This window comes from Bufo bufo, chromosome 7 (assembly GCF_905171765.1).
Source record: "Bufo bufo chromosome 7, aBufBuf1.1, whole genome shotgun sequence".
In the NCBI taxonomy this organism is placed as follows: domain Eukaryota; kingdom Metazoa; phylum Chordata; class Amphibia; order Anura; family Bufonidae; genus Bufo; species Bufo bufo.
Genome location: NC_053395.1, coordinates 16,764,327 through 16,782,991, shown reverse-complemented (window position 1 = coordinate 16,782,991; position 18,665 = coordinate 16,764,327).

Sequence of the window (18,665 nt, the reverse complement as noted above, 5' to 3'; positions counted from 1 at the left end):
GTCACTGGCAATTTTACTTGAATCCCTGTCTCTAAAGGGGCGGTTTTATGGGGCGGTCCTAGTGGTGGGTATGGGCATGGCCAGGGGAGGGGGGGTGAGTTCCACCACCTTTTCTCTGAGAAACAAAGCCCTCTTAGTTGACATGGCCCGGGAGCAGGCCTTGTGCCTTCACCTGGCTCTGTCCTTTTCTGTTCCCTCAGCCAGAGAAGTATTACTGTATAGTGTGTGGGCTCAGCCCCACTATACAGCGAGGACGAGCTACTAGAGGACAGTCCAGCAGATACTGGCCAGCCTAGATGTGAGGAGACATCCGCCGCTTTCTCCGCTAGGCGGGCAATAGTGATGAGGAGAGTGGCGTAAGAGCTGGTGTTGCAAGCGGTGAGGCTCCTGACCCAGAGACCATTGAGGAAGACATCAGTGACGTGCAGACAGTACTCGATGATGATGATGTAGCTGATCGCACTTGGACCCCGGTGAATTAGATGCCTCATCATCATCGGGAGAAGAGGGTGGCAGCAAGTCACCAGGGTGGCCGGGAGTCAGCAGGGTGGCAGCAGTAGGAGGTCGGTAGCCAAACGTGCCCAGGGTAGATCACCCGATTCGCAGGAGCCTACCTGCCTGGAGAGTAGTGGTGCATGGGTTCACAGAAGAAGCGGCGGTAGCAGTCAGTCAGTGCATAGTGTTGGGGGTAAAATCACCTACTCGGCGGTGTGGCAGTTTTTTGTTAAGTCGCCGAAGGAGGTGAACATGGCCATAAGTAGGATCTGTGGGCAGAAGGTGAAGTGTGGCCAGGGTGCCGGCTCTGCAGAAACATATGCAGTGTCACCATAAAGTGGCCTGCGAGAACCGTGGCTCCGATGTGGTAGTCCAGCCTGCTGCAGCAACCGCTGCATCACCCAGTGGCACGCACCCGGTTTCAGGCAGTCAAGGCTACACCACCCCAGCCAAAGGGAGCTGTCTGTCCTTCCCATCATCTGCTGGTCCTGATGTTCCTGCTCCTCCTTCTCCTATTCCTCGTCAGTCATTCCATCAGCAATCGATCACCGAAGCAATTACCAAGAGACAACAGTATGCGTGCACTCATCCAATGACGCAGAAGCTGAATGTGCTCCTGTTCAAGTTGTTGGTGCTGCAGTCCCTCCCTTTCCAAGTGGTGGACTGTGCACCTTTCGGAGAAATGATGGCTTGTTCCGAGCTGAGGTGGAGAGTCCGAAGCTGTAATTTCTTTGCCAAAAAGGCAGCTCTAGCCCTGCACACACATGTAGAACAGAAGGTGGGCCAGTCCTTGAGTCTGTCGGTGTTTGCCAAAGTGCACGGCAGGGCCGACGTGTAGAGCTGTAACTACGGTCAGGGACAATACATGTCCTTTACGACCCACTGGGTGAATGTGGTTTCCTGCACAGTCACACCAGCAGGTGACGCCGATTCCGCCTCCACGTTGTCATGCGTTGGTTCTGCGACAATGTCCGACTTTGCCTCCTCATCCTCCACCGTGTTCTCAGCCTCCACTGCAGGAAAGTACACAGTGCTCCTCCAGCAAACCACATGTGCAGGGTACGGCAGTGTCACGCTGTTCTGCACCTCGTTTGCCTGGGCGAACGGAGTCACACAGGGGAGAAACTGCTCCATGTCCTTCATCAAAAAATCAAATCCTGTCTTTCTCCGCGACATCTCAAAATCGGAACCATGGTGACCGACAATGGAAAGAAAATGGTGTTGGTTCTGCGTCAAAGAGGGCTGAGCCATGCGCCCTGCATGGCACACATGTTCAATCTGGTTGTCAAGCTGTTCCTGAAGTCTTCCACCCATCTGCAAGACATCCTAAAAATAGCCAGGAAACTTTGCATGCACTTCAGCCACTCGTACACCGCAAAGCACACCCTCCTTGATTTGCAGCGACAGAACGGCATCCCCCAACACAAGCTGATATGTGATGCTTCCACCCTTTGGAATTCCACCCTCTATATGTTTGATCGACTACACGAACAGAGAAAAACCATAAATGATTTTTTGAAGATCCAAGCGACAGGAGTACTCCTCTGTGTAACTTCGATGTAGCCAGTGGTAGCTCATGCGTGACACCTGCTGTTTTCTCAGGCCCTTTGAGGAGGCCATGTTTTTTGTCAGTCGCCAGGACTACGGGATAAACAATGGCAATCCACTGCTTTATGTCCTGGAACATATGCTGTTAAATCTGGCTGGTCAGGGGAATGGAGACGTGGCGCCTAGATCTCACGGCCACATGAGCCCTGTGTGGGCTAAACTGGAGGAGGAGGACATTAGAGCACAAGCAATGTGTATCGAAATTTGTGGTTTTTCTACACAGGTGACAGGGGAGGAGGAGCAGCCAGAGGAGCTACAGGGCGATGTGGAAGATGAGGCAGAGGACCCAGGCACATCATGGCAGTATGCAGTGGAGAAGGAGGCAGGGAGTCTCTCCAAGTCACCATTCAGCAGAGGGATGACTTCTGGCTCTCCACCTTATTGGACCCTCACTACCGGTCCAGAATTGGGGCTTTTATTACACCCACTGAGAGGGAGGACAAACTGAACTACTACAGAGACATCCTATGTATTCAGTTGGCCGCTGCGCCATCTATCTGTGCCATCGTCCATCCTCTCGTAGGTCTGACCAGGGGGGCCTTCTGCGCTCACGTGCCTCTGCCATGGCTGCTTTGGCAGGGTGGGGGGGAGTAGGAGAAGTTCCAGCTACATCAGCAGTAACTTGAGTCTAGAGTCGCTGATGAGCAGCTTTCTTCACCCGCCTAGTGAAGAAAACTACTCACCAGCAGCAGCAGCTAGATCTGGAGCAGGACATGAACCAGCAGGTGGTGGCATACTTGGTCAGTACCCTGCCACCCCACATTAAAGATCTGCTGGACTACTGGGCAGCCAAACTGGATTTGTGGCCGCAACTAGCAGAGTTTGCCCTGGAAAGCTGTCCTGCCCGGCCAGTAGTGTGGCATCAGAGTGGGTGTTTAAAGTGGCGGGGGCCATAGTTACCCCAAGAAGAACTCGCCTGTCCAACTAAAATGTGGAGAGACTGACCTTTGTCAAGATGAATCAGGTGTGGATCAGCCAGGATTTCCACCCAACAATGCTTGATGCATCAGACTAGATCATCCATGGTGCCACACCAACACTTTGACAAAAGAGACCAGTTTCTTCTGGCTACCAGCCCCAGCTACTATTTTTATGCTGCCACCCACCTGATGCCACACATCTGATGCCAAGTGCTCCTTCTTTTACCCACCATCTTCAGCTGGTACTCGTATTGCCACCCACCTCCCAACTCTGTCACCAGGTCACTCTGTGGTCTACTGATGCTGCTGCCACCTCACTATGTCAAAGGGTCACTCTGTGGTCTCCTGATGCTTCCACCTTCACACTATGTCACTTTGCCACTCTGTGGTCTCCTGATGCTGCTGTCACCTCCACAATATGTCACCTTGCCACTCTGTAGTCTCCTGATTTTGCTGTCAGCGCTACACTATGTCACCTTGCCACTCTGTGGTCTCCTGGTGATGCTGCCACCTCCACACTATGTCACCTTGCCACTCTGTGGTCTCCTGATGCAGCTGCCACCACCCCACTCTGTCACCGGGTCACTCTGTGGTCTCCTGATGTTGCTGCCACCTCCATACTATGTCACCTTGCCACTCTGTGGTCTCCTGATGCTACTGTCACCTCAACACTATGTCACCTTGGCACTCTGTGGTCTCCTGATGTTGCTGCTGCAACCTCCACACTGTCATTGTGCCAATCTGTGGCTTCCTCCTGATGCTGCTGTTGCCGCCACCTCCACACACAGTCATTGTGCCACTCTGTGGCCTCCTAATGCTTCCGCCACCTCCACACTCTGTTATTGTGCCACTCTGTGGCCTCCTGATGCTGCCGCCACCTTCACACTCTGTCATTGTGCCACTCCATGGCTTCCTCTTAATGCTGCTGCTGCCACCTCCACACACAGTCATTGTGCCACTCTGTGGTCTCCTGTTGCTTTCTCCACCTCCACACTCTCTCATTGTGCTGCTCTGTGGCCTCCTGAGGCTGCCTCTACCTCCACACTGTCATTGTGCCACTCTGTGGCATCCTCCTCATGCTGCTGCCACCTCCAGACTCTGTAATTGGGCCATTCTGTGGTCTCCTTATGCTGCATCCACCTCACCACTATGTTATAGGGCCACTCTGTGGACTTTTCATGCTGTTCCCACCCTCCCCACTTCATGAATGGGCCACTATTTTGCCTTTTGGCCTGGCTGACATCTTTCTATATTTGACCCTTCTTCTGATCTGTCAGAAGGAAGGAAAAATGAAATGCACAACAGAACCTGTCTGTGTAGCAGCTGTAAGGCCTGTATTGTCCCATCAGAATTGGCTTGTGGTTTGGTAGCCAAAAACAGGAGTGGGTACAAAACACAGAAAACATGCAAATATTCCATTAACGTGTCATCTCTGTTTTGGATCCACTCTTGTTTTTTGGCATTAGCAATACTGATGGATTACTGACCAAATGCTGACTGAGTGAAGGTGGAAGCTCAGCAGACAGGATCCGTTTTTTTGTGGGTTATTGTTCTGATGGATCCGAGGAAGGGCAAAATAATCAGTGACGTCAATACAAACTTACTGCTGACAACCTCTCCACTCTGTCGAGGGGCTCTACTTGTATAAGTGTTTAATAGAACAGGTTCTGTAGACATCTATGTAGAATCAGCTGACGACGATGTAAAAGTGCGCTTCTTCTTGGCGCTAACATCGACCTGTAAGGCTGATATCATACTTGAGTTATTTGGTCAGTTTTGGCCCGGTGACTGCCCAAATAATTACTGAAAGGCACCAGTATAAAGGCTCTCTGCAGGCAGGAAAAAGCATTTTTTTTACGCGATTCGCTACGAATAAATTTGGATCGTACCAAATTTTTTCGAAAAATTCGGCAAACAGGCTGAATTTAATTTTTTAAAAATGTGCTCCTCTCTAATAACAATGGCCTGGTGCAGCTAATGTACATGTCTACTCTGATCAAGATACGGACAAGTTCTGTGGAATCCATGCCTGGTTCATTTTAATGAATGTGAGCTTGTCCGCGTTGGCTGTGGACAGGCAGATGCACCTGTCCATGATCACACCCCCCGCCATGGTTAACAAACCTTTGGACAATACACCTCCAAGGCTTAAACGGTGAGCTCAGGTCATGTGTCCAATTTGGAGACCCAGAAGTTAAATGTGGCAGACCCATCAGTCAGTGCGTTGCGGAGTGTTGACAAAGCTTTTTCACATTTCGGCCATGCCAACACTCCCTTCTGAGGTGGTGGCGGTGCCCCAGTTGCATTGGCGACTTCCTCGTAGTTCAACTGAGCCCCCGCTGTCAGGTGGGAATGCTGTTGCATGTGTTAGTATTTACGCATCTTCTGATCATGTTGTAAAACGTAGCGAAAATATACTAGAATAAGGTCATGCAAGACATAATCTAATCACAGAGGGCATAGACCAAATTAAAACTTAACTTTTAATAAATATATTATAAAAATAGTGAGGTCTCAATGGGCTACCACTATGTATTCATACGTAATGCTGCTAGATAAAGTAGGTAAAGAAATAGTAAGATGGGCTCAATGGGACAAAATATCAGGGGTCTGGCCCTATCAGGTCCCTACATTACACTAATCCCAGAGGAACACACTGATGGTGGGCAGCTTCTGTCCTCGTACCTAACCCTAATATGCCCTTAGAAGCCCTATCAAAACACAGAAAAAACATATAACCAATACCCTAGATCCCAATGTGTTTCCCCCATTAATTCAAAGGTTCATTAGGGGATATAAACTTAGGGCAGAAAAATTAACAAAAGACAAAAATGATAACAAACTGATACTGGAGACTGCAAAAATGTCAATAAATACCCATAAGATACATATATAAATCACTAAAAGGGATGGCCAAAATACATAGATAACTCAGGTGCTACGATACCTAGATAGGCAAAAGTCATGTATCCTTAAATGATAGACAGATATAACATGATCAGGTCCAATAGGACCACTCACATGCACCACAGGCCATGGATATAGGGGTCTCCATAAAGCAAGATAGCAGCCAACATACAGAGCGCACGTGTGAGCTTAAATACCTGTTTGGGGATGGGCATAAGCCAGCGTTTCACCAAGGGGGGGGGAAACGAACCACCAAATCCCCCTGGAGATAGCAGACCATGTAATAAAGGGCCATTATTATGAAAGGTCTATTATATATATTAATATTACATATATAAGAGAAAAATCGCCACCCTAAAGAAGGGAATGCCGAACAGGCCACGGTCTCACGATCCAGAGATATTCTGATCATGTGACCGGAACAGCCAAAAACAAATGTTGTCCTTCTAGCAGGGATCCAGCAGGGTGGCCACCCAATAATCAGCATTGGTAACAATGAGGGCAACTCGGCGGTCATTGTGCAGTCACTGCAACATGTACTCGCTCATGTGTGTCCGGCTGCCCAGAGACCACTACATGCTGTCCTCAGTGGGAGGTGTATTGTCTGTGTCCTCTGTATGTAGCCATGCTCCATTGATGCCCGTGAGCTTATTTGGGTGCCACCCCGCTGTTAACACAGTTCCTTCTTCTCCTCATCATCATCTTCCTCCAAAACTGTGACCTGGCTGAACTATTGTGTACCTGGCCGCTGTTGGTACAGGAACCCACCCTGTGATCCTTGTGTTGATGACTGGCCTGATAACCGTGGGAATTATCCCTTTTCCTCCTCCTCTTCTTCCTCCTGTGCCACATCCTCATCCGTCATTGTCTGAAGCATTTTTCAAGGACGCATAAAAGTGGTATAGTAACGCTGAGGACGGCATCATCGGCGCTGTCCATGTTAGTGGAGTACTTAAAACAGTGCAACACGGCTCACACGTCCCGCATGGAGGCCTACTCGCTGGTGGTGAACTGGTGCTATTTCACAGAGTGACTCACCCCTGTCAACTGCAGCTGAAACTCCACTATCGCCTGCTGCTGCTCGCCCAGTCTTTGCAGCATGTGCAAGGTGGAGTTTTACCTTGTGGATACGTCACATATGAGGCGGTGAGCTGGAAGGCAAAAGTTACACTGCAGCGCAAACAGACGAGCAGCAGCAGGGTGAGAACTTCGAAAGTGCGCACAGACGGCCCTCACTTCCTGCAGCAGCTCTGACATCTCGGGGTAATTCTTCAGAACCTCTGCACCACCAAATTCAGAACTTGCGCCAAGCAAGGGATATGCGTCAAACCGGCTAGGCACAGAGCTGCTACAAAATTTCGCCAGTTATCGCACACCACAGACCAGGCTTAAGGCTCAGTGACACCAACCACTCATCAGTCTGTTCTTCCGTGCCCTTCCACAACTGCTGCACGGTGTGGGGTTTTCCCCCTCAAACATACGAGTTTCACAACAGCCTGATATCATTTCCCACTGGCTGTGCTGAAGTTGGTGGTGCAGGTGTTGCGCTGACGTGATGAGAGTAGAGGAGGAACAGGAGGAGGAAGTGAAGTAGGAGGAGGAGGGAACAGGAGGCACCAAGAATGCATCTTAAATGCACACATCATTTGGATGACCTGGATTCTATATGAGGTCTAGGACCTCATCATCCTCCACATTATCTTCCACCCACTCCTCACCCCTGCCCTGCTTCCCAGTCTGCACAGTGCAGAAAGCCACAGCAGTTGACACATATGTTTCGTTATCGTCATCAGAGACGTGCTGCGGTGGTTCTCCCACGGCCTGATTCGAAAACTAAACTGGCGCCCCTCCTTCCCCAATGCTAAGTTCTTAACTTAACCCCTTCCCTTCATCCCGAGGCCCTTCGGCTGCCCCTCTCTTGCCCCTACCTGGTGCTGCCTGAGGCGATAACCTCACCTGGCCTCATTGGTGGTGCATCCCTGCTCATCCTCAAACAAAAGTGGTTGGGCATCAGTGAACTCAAGCTCTTCGACTTCTGGGGCAGGGCTTGGTGGATGGAAGCCAGCGGAAACCACGCCAGCAGAGTCATCAAAAAGCATAAGCGACTGCTGCATGACATGGGGCTCAGACTGCTTGGCTCAGTGCAAGGGGTTGAGGTAGAAGCCCATGGGTCGCCGGTGCCAACTCTGCTCTTTCAGCAGGAGACTGGGTGGGAGACAATCTGAAGGAACTGGAGACACTGTCAGCTATCCAATTTAACTACCTCCACTACTTGTTCTGGCCCCCAAATAAAGTACAGTAATAAAAATTGGTAAAAAATAGGGGGGGGGGTATACATATTAGGTATCGCCGTGTCCATATCGACTGGCTCTATAAACATATCACATGACCTAACCCTCAGATGAACACCGTAAAAAATAAAAAAATAAAAACTGTACTAAATAAACAATTTTTTTGTCACCTTACAGCACAAAAAGTACAACAACAAGCGATTAAAAAGGCGTTTGCCCACCAAAATAGTACCAATCTAACCGTCACCTCATCCTGCAAAAAATGAGCCCCTACCTGAGACAATCGCCCAAAATATAAAAAAAACTATGGCTCAGAATATGGAGACACTAAAACATCATTTTTTTTGTTTTAAAAAGCTGTTATTGTGTAAAACTTACATAAATAAAAAAAAGTATACATATTAGGTATCGCCGCGTCCGTATCGACCGGCTCTAAAAAAATATCACATGATTTAACCCCTCAGGTGACCACCGTAAAAAAAAAAAAAAAAAAACTGTGCTAAATAAACAATTTTTTTGTCACCTTACATCACAAAAAGTGTAATGGCAAGCGATCAAAAAGTCATATGCACCCCAAAATAGTGCCAATCAAACCGTCATCTCATCCCACAAAAAATTAGACCCTACCTAAGATAATCGCCTAAAAACTAAATATACTATGGCTCTCAGACTATAGAGACACTAAAACATGATTTTTTTTGTTTCAAAAATGAAATCATTGTGTAAAACTTACATAAATAAAAAAAAAAAGAAGTATACATATTAGGTATCGCCGCATCCGTATCGACTGGCTCTATAAAAATATCACATGACCTAACCCCTCAGATGAACACCGTAAAAAAAATTTCAATAAAGACTGTGCTAAATATACAATTTCACCTTACATCACAAAAAGTGTAATAGCAAGCGATCGAAAGGTCACACGCACCCCCAAAATAGTGCCAATAAAACCATTATCTCATCCCACAAAAATAATACCCTACCCAAGGTAATTGCCCAAAAACTGAAAAAATTATGGCTCTCAGACTATGAAAACACTAAAACATGATTTTTTTTTTGTTTAAAAAAAGAAATCATTGTGTAAAACTTACATAAATAAAATAAAAGTATACATATTAGATATTTCCGCATCCATGACAACCTGGTCTATATAAATATCACATGATCTAACCTGTCAGATGAATGATGTAAATAACAAAAAATGAAAACGGTGCCAAAACAGCTAATTCTTGTTACCTTGCCTCACAAAAAGTGTAATATAGAGCAACCAAAAATCATATGTACCCTAAACTAATACCAACAATACTGCAACCCTATCCCGTAGTTTCTAAAATGGGGTCACTTTTTTGGAGTTTCTACTCTAGGGGTGCATCAGGGGGACTTCAAATCGGACATGGTGTCAAAAAAACCAGTCCAGCAAAACCTGCCTTCCAAAAACCGTATGGCATTCCTTTCCTTCTGCACCCTGCCGTGAGCCCGTACAGCAGTTTACGACCACATATGGGGTGTTTCTGTAAACTACAGAATCAGGGCCATAAATATTGAGTTTGGTTTGTCTGTTAACCCTTGCTTTGTAACTGGAAAAAAATTATTAAAATGGAAAATCTGCCAAAAAAGTGAAATTTTGAAATTGTATCTCTATTTTCCATTAATTCTTGTGGAACACCTAAAGGGTTAATGACATTTGTAAAATCTGTTTTGAATACCTTGAGGGGTGTAGTTTCTTAAAAGGGGCCATGTTTATGGATTTTCTACTCTAGGGGTGCATCAGGGGGGCTTCAAATGGGACATGGTGTCAAAAAAACCAGTCCAGCAAAACCTTCCTTTCTGCCAAATCTGCCAAAAAAGTGAAATTTTTTAATTGTATCTCTATTTTCCATTAATTCTTGTGGAACACCTAAAGGGTTAACGACGTTTGTAAAATCAGTTTTTTAATACCTTGAGGGGTGTAGTTTATAGAATGGGGTCATTTTTTGGTGGTTTCTATTATGTAAGCCTCGCAAAGTGACTTCAGACCTGAATTGGTCCCTAAAAAATTCTGAAAAATTTCAAGATTTGCTCCTAAACTTCTAAGCCTTGTAACATCCCCAAAAAATAAAATATAATTCCCAAAATGATCCAAACATGAAGTAGACATATGGGGAATGTAAAGTAATAACTATTTTTGTAAATTTGGGGAATGTAAAGTAATAACTATTTTGGTAAATTTGGTATTTTTACCATGATTCACCATGGTAAAAGATCATGTGACGTACCATGTGATGACCAGAGTGACGTCATCCCAGGTCCTTAAACTATAGTTAATGCTCTCCACAGGTCCTATACAGTAAAAGAGTCAGACGGAGATGCCCGGCATCGCGAGCAAGTGGATTAAGGTGAGTTAAATGATTTTTTATTTTTTTTAACCCCCTCCAGCCCTGTTTTACTATGCATTCTGTATTCAGAATGCTATTATTTTCCCTTATAACCATGTTATAAGGGAAAATAATACTATTTACAGAACACCGATCCCAAGCCCGAACTTCTGTGAAGAAGTTCGGGTTTGGGTACCAAACACGCGCGATTTTTCTCACGCGAGTGCAAAACGCATTACAATGTTTTGCACTCGCGCGGAAAAATCGCGGGTGTTCCCGCAACGCACCCGCACATTTTTCCGCAACGCCCGTGTGAAAGAGGCCTAACACTGTCCTTTACTGCAGCAGCTTCCTTACAATGGTTTTAGAGACGGATCTGTCTTGGCTACTTTAGAGATAATACAACCGGATCCGTTCAGAACTGATGCAGCCGTTTGTATTATCATGACAGAAGCGTTTTTGCTGATCCATGACAGATCCAGCAAAAACACAGATGTGAAAGTTGCCTGAGTAAATCATTGTATCAAAACCTAAGAGACATTAATTACGAACATTATACTTTTCCTCTGGGGTAGATTTTCATGGATAATGATCAGGCTGCGGTGTTTAGTATGATATAAATTAGCTGCACAGCTCTTACACAATCCAACAAAGATTTCTACATTAGAAGCCACCGCCTTGCGTTACTCCAAAGGTAATTCAGCAAAAATATTACAATAATAAAAGGGAATATTATAAATTAAATGTAAAGACTATGGTCACCTTCAGGGGATTTTTGTTATGACTGTATTCTACTCATTTTGGGCAAAAAAATATACATAGTTTTTCAATTGATTTGCCATTTCTGAGTTACAAGGGTTAAAAATCTGTCTGTTTGCCAGCTGCGACTTTCTGTTTTCTTTGTATCAGCTGACGGCTCATGTGTAGCTCTTCCCTCTGATCTTCTGACCTCATAAACACTTATTTAAGCCGTGTTCTTATGGTTTAGATAAGGATTGAGCTATATTGAGTGATTATAAGGTTTATGGGGTTAGGAGATCAGATCTCTTCAGGAGCCATCAGCTGTCTGGATTCAAAGGAAACAGAAAGTCGCAGCTTGCAAACAGACAGATTTTTAACCCTTGTAGCTCAGAAATGGATGAACATTTTTAATATAAGCTAATTGGAAAAATTATTTTGGCCCAAAATTACTGAAATGCAATCATGAAAAGTTGCTTTTGAAGGTGTACTTAGCCTTTAGAGAAATATTTTATTTCACACATTTATAGTGTTGATCGAATCAAAGCCAAATCGAATTGACTTAGACGAATTTCAGGAAAAATTTGATTTATTGCAAAGCCGAATTTCCTTGCGCTTCGTGGTAACAAATCTATTTTTCCTGAAATGGCGTTAAAAAATAAAAATAAAATATTTATATATTCATCCATTTGCTCTTGGAGAGGCCATCGCGGCCGACTTGATTTAAAAAACAGTGCAACATCTGACCACGCCACTTCTGATGACATCACCACACCCGGCCAGCATGATGATGTTATGACGTCACCAAGCGAGATTTCACGCTGTTTATTCAATCACAATGGCCTCTCCACAAGCAAATGGTTAAGATGAGTATGTTTTTTTTTTAAAAAACAGATTAATTCCTGAAAGGCCTCCATTTTAACATCAGATACTGCAAAAATGTAATTACTGTAGGCAGTGAAGTATTTGTTTACTGAATTGGATTGAATCTGTTGTTTAAGACGCTTACCTGAATGCAAAATCATTTGAGATTATCAGATGCATTAGTCTATTTCTAAGTCATAGTAAGCATACATTTTTGTATTGCATTGTAGTTGCATTTTTGTATTGTTTTTTATATGCAGATGCAGCCGAGATAAACTTGATGGTTAACACGTTAAGCAAAAAATGGCACAATAAGGTTAACTAACTCTTTCAATGTATTTCAATGACTTTTCTCAAAAGATGGCACCGAATAACATGGTGAGATGTCTACACCTGTACATGATAATAAAGATGATAGAAATTATCCACCTTATTTTAAACACCCTTGGGTCATGATTGTGGTACAAGTCTTAGGCTAGGTATACCCAAATTACATATGTTTATTATATGGTACGCATTCTTTATTTGCAGTTATTTTTAAACTATTATTCACTTTTAGATAATAACAATGTTGTCATGTTTATACTTGTATTCATGTACTTGGGTTCATCTTAAATTAATGTGTTTTATAGTATAAAAAAAATCTTCGACATTACTCAAATCTGCTATGCCAGTTTAATGGCATAAAAATGTCTCAAGTGATGCCCATGTGCTACATTTATTATGCACATTTTGCAACATGCAGACAAATTTTGCGACATTTAGTGAAGCTCACCACTTTTAGAAGTGAATTCAAAAGTAGGTCAGGATCTCACATTAGAACACCTTTAAGTCTCATTTATAATGTACAACTTTTTATTAAGTCAAATCCAAATATATTAATACTGTGCATCATTTCATAAATTTGACACAACCTCACAACGAAGACTAAAAACTGACTCCAAAACTTCCGCAAATGATAACTTGCCTCCTTATGTAACATTATTTATTTTGATTTAAAAATAAATCTTAATTTTGATGTCACCATAGTAAACTATTTTCATATATCACAAATTATGTAATTGAGGTAAAAAGGTAAGCACTGGGTTTATAAATATGTAGCAAAAATCACACCTTTTAAAGGTAATTATTAATACACTTTGTCCTGGATGATTAAATACATCATGAAAAGTCATACATGGTAAAGGAACTGCCAATAAAAAAGGGGTTAGCCACTTTCTTGCTTCTCTGGATCAATGTGTTTATGAGATGACCCTATGACACTTCCTAATATGGACTTTGTTGATATTTAGTAAAATTTTCTGTATTTCATAAGGTATTCTCAATTGTTGGCCAAATCTTATTTTGCTGTGCACAAAGAAGTCATGTCCATAAAATGGCTGCTGATGGAGGGTCATGTGACCAGAAAAATCATTTAAACCCCTCCATTTAAATATACTACACCTGTACTAAATTCTCAACATTGCAAGTTCAGATTGCAGATGTGGTGTATTTGAGTGGAGAAGGCTGAGTGATGTGTCTGGAGTTATTTTTGCCTCGTCACATGACCCTCCATTAGGAGCCATCTTATGGACAGGTCTTCTGTGTGGACAGCACAGAAGATTTTCCCAACAAGGGGACATGATTTATGAAATAAAGCAAACGGAACAGAAAATCAACAAAGGCTATATTAGTATCATATAGTCATCTCAGCTACACATTGGTCAAAAGTAGCCAGAAATTGGCCAGCCCCTTTAACTTTTAATAAGTACAGTATATAAAATTGATAGACCATGAAAAACAGAAGAACACAAAATTGGTAGCTAGTGATGAGCAAAGTTTTGAAAAATTTAATCGATTCACCTAACATCGACAAGAAATTGGATTAGTTACAAACTAAATTGTCACAAATAAAACATGAGATCACAAAAACAAAGTACAGATGAGTCTGGAGTGAGTTACCTAGGGTTCAAGGATTGCCAATAAATGACTGAATCAGCAGACTTGGGTTACAAGGGATGACAGGTTAGTCTCCAAAATGAGGTTTTACATGCTCACATTTCTCTCTTCCTCTATCCATTCTATTGATATTTGGTATATTATGCGCTGATATCTATAATAAACAATTTATGTGGATATTTTGCTAAGAAACCAATGACGAAGAATGAGACGTCCATTAAATATTTTTATTTTTTGCCATTTTCTGGGGAGACAAAATATAAACCGCTCATTACCACTTTCTTCTTCTTGATATATTTGGTCGGAGTCCTTATCAATTCCTCCATTATCACAGTCATATCTCTGGAAGTTCAGTTACATGAACCAATGTATCTCTTTATCTGTAATTTGTCCATTGTAGACATATTTTATTCAACGGTCACGGTTCCTAAATTACTGCACATGTTATTGTCCGGAAATCACATTGTCTCCTTCTCACAATGTTATATTCAGTTGTACTGTTTTGTAACAGTGGCGGGCACAGAGGAAATTCTTCTCTTCATTATGGCTTATGACCGATATGTCGCTATCTGCCTCCCCTTACATTATCATCGCATCCTGAGTCGGAGAAATTGTATCCTGATAACTATTGGGGTTTGGGCAGCTGCCTTTTTGAATTCTCTAATATTTGTAATCTCAGCTTTATACATGTCCTCCTGTCATTCCAACCTCATCCACCAGTTCTTCTGTGATGCAAAGTCACTAACAAAGACCACTTGTACTGGCACAGAAATATTATTTGCAATAGCCGGCATGGAAATTGTGTTATTTGCCTTTCTTCCATTGATGTGCACTTTTATTTCTTACTTTAAAATTTTCTTTACCATATTTAAGATAAAGTCAAGTGAAAGCAGAAGTAAGGCCTTCTCCACCTGCTCATCCCACATCACTGTCATCTCTATTTACTATGGAACATGCTTAACAGGGTATCTGATACCATCTTACTCTGATGTTCTAGATTTAACCTTCAATGTTGTCTATACAACTATCATCCCCATAATGAATCCTATCATATACAGTCTACAGAACTCCAATATTAAAACTGCCTTGCTGAGGGTCATAAAGGGAATGCACTTTTTAAAGAGTAATTTTGATTCAGATTGGTGAATGCTAGAGTAGTAAAAGACTTTTTTAAGAATTCAAGATTGCAACATTCCTACTGTAGATTGTGGCATCTGTTGCACCAAAAAGGGGCACAATTTTAACTAAGGCTGGGTTCAGACCTGAGCGTCTTTGATATGCGCGTTTAACGCGCGTTTTTGACGCGCGTTTTTGACGAGCATTTTTTGCAATAGTAAACGCGCGTTTGACGCGCGTTTGTGTGATTGACTGCAATGACCTATGGCCACAAACGCGCGTCAAAACGCCCCAAAGAAGCTCAAGTACTTGTTTGAGCGTAGGGTGTTTTACAGCGCGTTTTTCAGCGCTGTAAAACGCTCAAGTGAGAACCAGGGCCATAGGGAAGCATTGGTTTTCATGTGTTGAGCGTTTTACAGCGCAGAAAAACGCGCTGTAAAACGCTCAAGTGTGAACCCAGCCTAATTTGGCTCATATAGATTTATTGAAAGTCTCTGTGCCTAGTCCTAAAAAGGAAGTGACTTATTAGAAATTGGTGGGAAGGGGAAATTTATAGGGAAAAGTGACATGGCCTAAGATGTACAATTGTGCACCAAAATTATACCATAATTCTGACATAAAATGATGTCTTAAAGTATGCCAACTAATAGCTGGGATATTGCACTCTGAGGTCTCCTAGGACTCTATCTTTTGCTCTTGTCTTTTATTCTTAATTTTTGTCTCAGATTTTTGTACTTTCTGTCTCTCCCCTATCATTTGAGCTCTTTCACACAATAATGACAATAGTAAATAATGTCAGAATGTCAGAATGACCATGACACATTTAAACAATTAAAAAAAAAAAGAAAGACAGCTGGCTAGTTAAACGAATATCATACATAGAAAATAATAAAATTTTGATGGAGGCACGAAACTGCATAACGTTTTGAAAACGAGAGTTTTTACAGACATCTGTCCACAAATACTACTACCATAAAGAAGAATAAAAATTGAGTGAAAGTATGGAACTGGGTGACATTTTAAGAAGGAGACAATGGGGGTAATTTATTAAGACCGGCATTTTAGACGCTGGTCCTAATAACCCCGTGCACTGGCGGTGGATCAGCTGAAATTATGAAGAGGACCCAGCCTCTACAAAACTTAAGTGCATTCACCACTGGTCTAAATCTACACCACCTTCCTTGCTGGCTTACATTTTGACCATTTACTAAGCCTAAAACAGGCGTAGAAAATTATAAATGAGATAGTCCTTCAGGTCCGTCCCCTTCCCCACCCATGTCATGCTCCCTTTTTTTAGACCTGGCATGAGCTGGGAAAAGTTGCAAAATGTGACGCAAATAACCTTTGCGTTACAATATGCGCCAAAAATACACCAAAAATAGGTGCGTTTCTGTTAGTAAATGAACCCCCAATATTTAAATGCAGCTAACCAGAAGTACCAATGCCATATAGCAGAATACTCTATTTGACAGTACAGTACAGGCTAGACAAAACAGTAGAATGATAGCAAACTGGGACAGTTCCTGCCACTGTTCCAATCTAACTCCCCAGAAGTCCATGGGGTCAGAGAACAGGGTATGTGCTGGAGAAAGGGCACAGTACAGGTATGACTGAACCTAATTGTTTAGGTGGTGCATGTCTATTTGCTGATGTGCATCAAGTTAGCGTGGCAGAGAGAAAGACAGTTCCATCTTTTAGCAAACTGAACCGACTGCTGTGGTTTCTGCTTCTTGTTGTAGCAGGAAGCAGTATAGTGGGGACTTACATATTATCGAAGGCATGGAACTCTACAACATTTCGAAAAAAGGACAATTTAAACAAAAATGAATAGACAAATGAGCACCATTTGAAAACGAGTAAATGTAATTATCATACAGAATTTAATTTCAGTGAAGGTGCAGAAGTGTGCGACATTCGGAAAATGAGACAATTTTCATAGGCAGCTGGTCAGGAGTAGTGATGTCGCGAACATAAAATTTTCCGTTCGCGAACGCCGAAATCTAATTTCTGCAAATGTTCGCGAACGGGCGAACCGGGCGAACCGCCATAGACTTCAATAGGCAGGTGAATTTTAAAACCTACAGGGACTCTTTCTAGCCACAGTAGTGATGGAAAAGTTGTTTCAAGGGGACTAACACCTGGACTGTGGCATGCCGGAGGGGGATCCATGGCAAAACTCCCATGGAAAATTATGTAGTTGACGCAGAGTTGGGTTTTAATTAGAGTTGAGCGAACACCTGGATGTTCGGGTTCGAGAAGTTCGGCCCAACTTCCCGGAAATGTTCGGGTTCGGGATCCGAACCCGACCCGAACTTCGTCCCGAACCCGAACCCCATTGAAGTCAATGGGGACCCGAACTTTTGGGCACTAAAAAAGCTGTAAAACAGCCCAGGAAAGAGCTAGAGGGCTGCAAAAGGCAGCAACATGTAGGTAAATCCCCTGCAAACAAATGTGGATAGGGAAATGAATTAAAATAAAAATTAAAACAATAAAAATGACCCAATATCAATTGGACAGAGGTCCCATAGCAGAGAATCTGGCTTCACGTCAGTAGAGAATCAGTCTCTTCATGCCATAGCAAAGAATCTGGCTTCATGTCAGCAGAGAATCAGTCTCTTCATGCCACAGCAGAGAATCTGGCTTCATGTCATAGCAGAGAATCAGGCTTCACGTCACCCACCACTGGAACAGGCCACTGTCACACATTTAGCCCCAGGCAGAGGAGAGAGGTCCCGTAACAGAGAATCTGGCCTTATGTCAGCGCAGAATCTGTCTTCATGTCATAGCAGAGAATCAGGCTTCACGTCACCCACCACTGGAACAGGCCACTGTCACACATTTAGGCCTAGGCACCCAGGCAGAGGAGAGAGGTCCCGTAACAGAGAATCTGGCCTTATGTCAGCACAGAATCTGTCTTCATGTCATAGCAGAGAATCAGGCTTCACGTCACCCACCACTGGAACAGGCCACTGTCACACATTTAGCCCCAGGCACCCAGGCAGAGGAGAGAGGTCCCGTAACAGAGAATCTGGCCTTATGTCAGCGCAGAATCTGTCTTCATGTCATAGCAGAGAATCAGGCTTCATCGTCACCCACCACTGGAACAGGCCACTGTCACACATTTAGGCCCAGGCACCCAGGCAGAGGAGAGAGGTCGCGTAACAGAGAATCTGGCTTCATGTCAGCACAGAATAAGTCTTCATGTCATAGCAGAGAATCAGGCTTCACGTCACCCACCACTGGAACAGGCCACTGTCACACATTTAGGCCCAGGCACCCAGGCAGAGGAGAGAGGTCGCGTAACAGAGAATCTGGCTTCATGTCAGCACAGAATAAGTCTTCATGTCATAGCAGAGAATCAGGCTTCACGTCACCCACCACTGGAACAGGCCACTGTCACACATTTAGGCCCAGGCACCCAGGCAGAGGAGAGA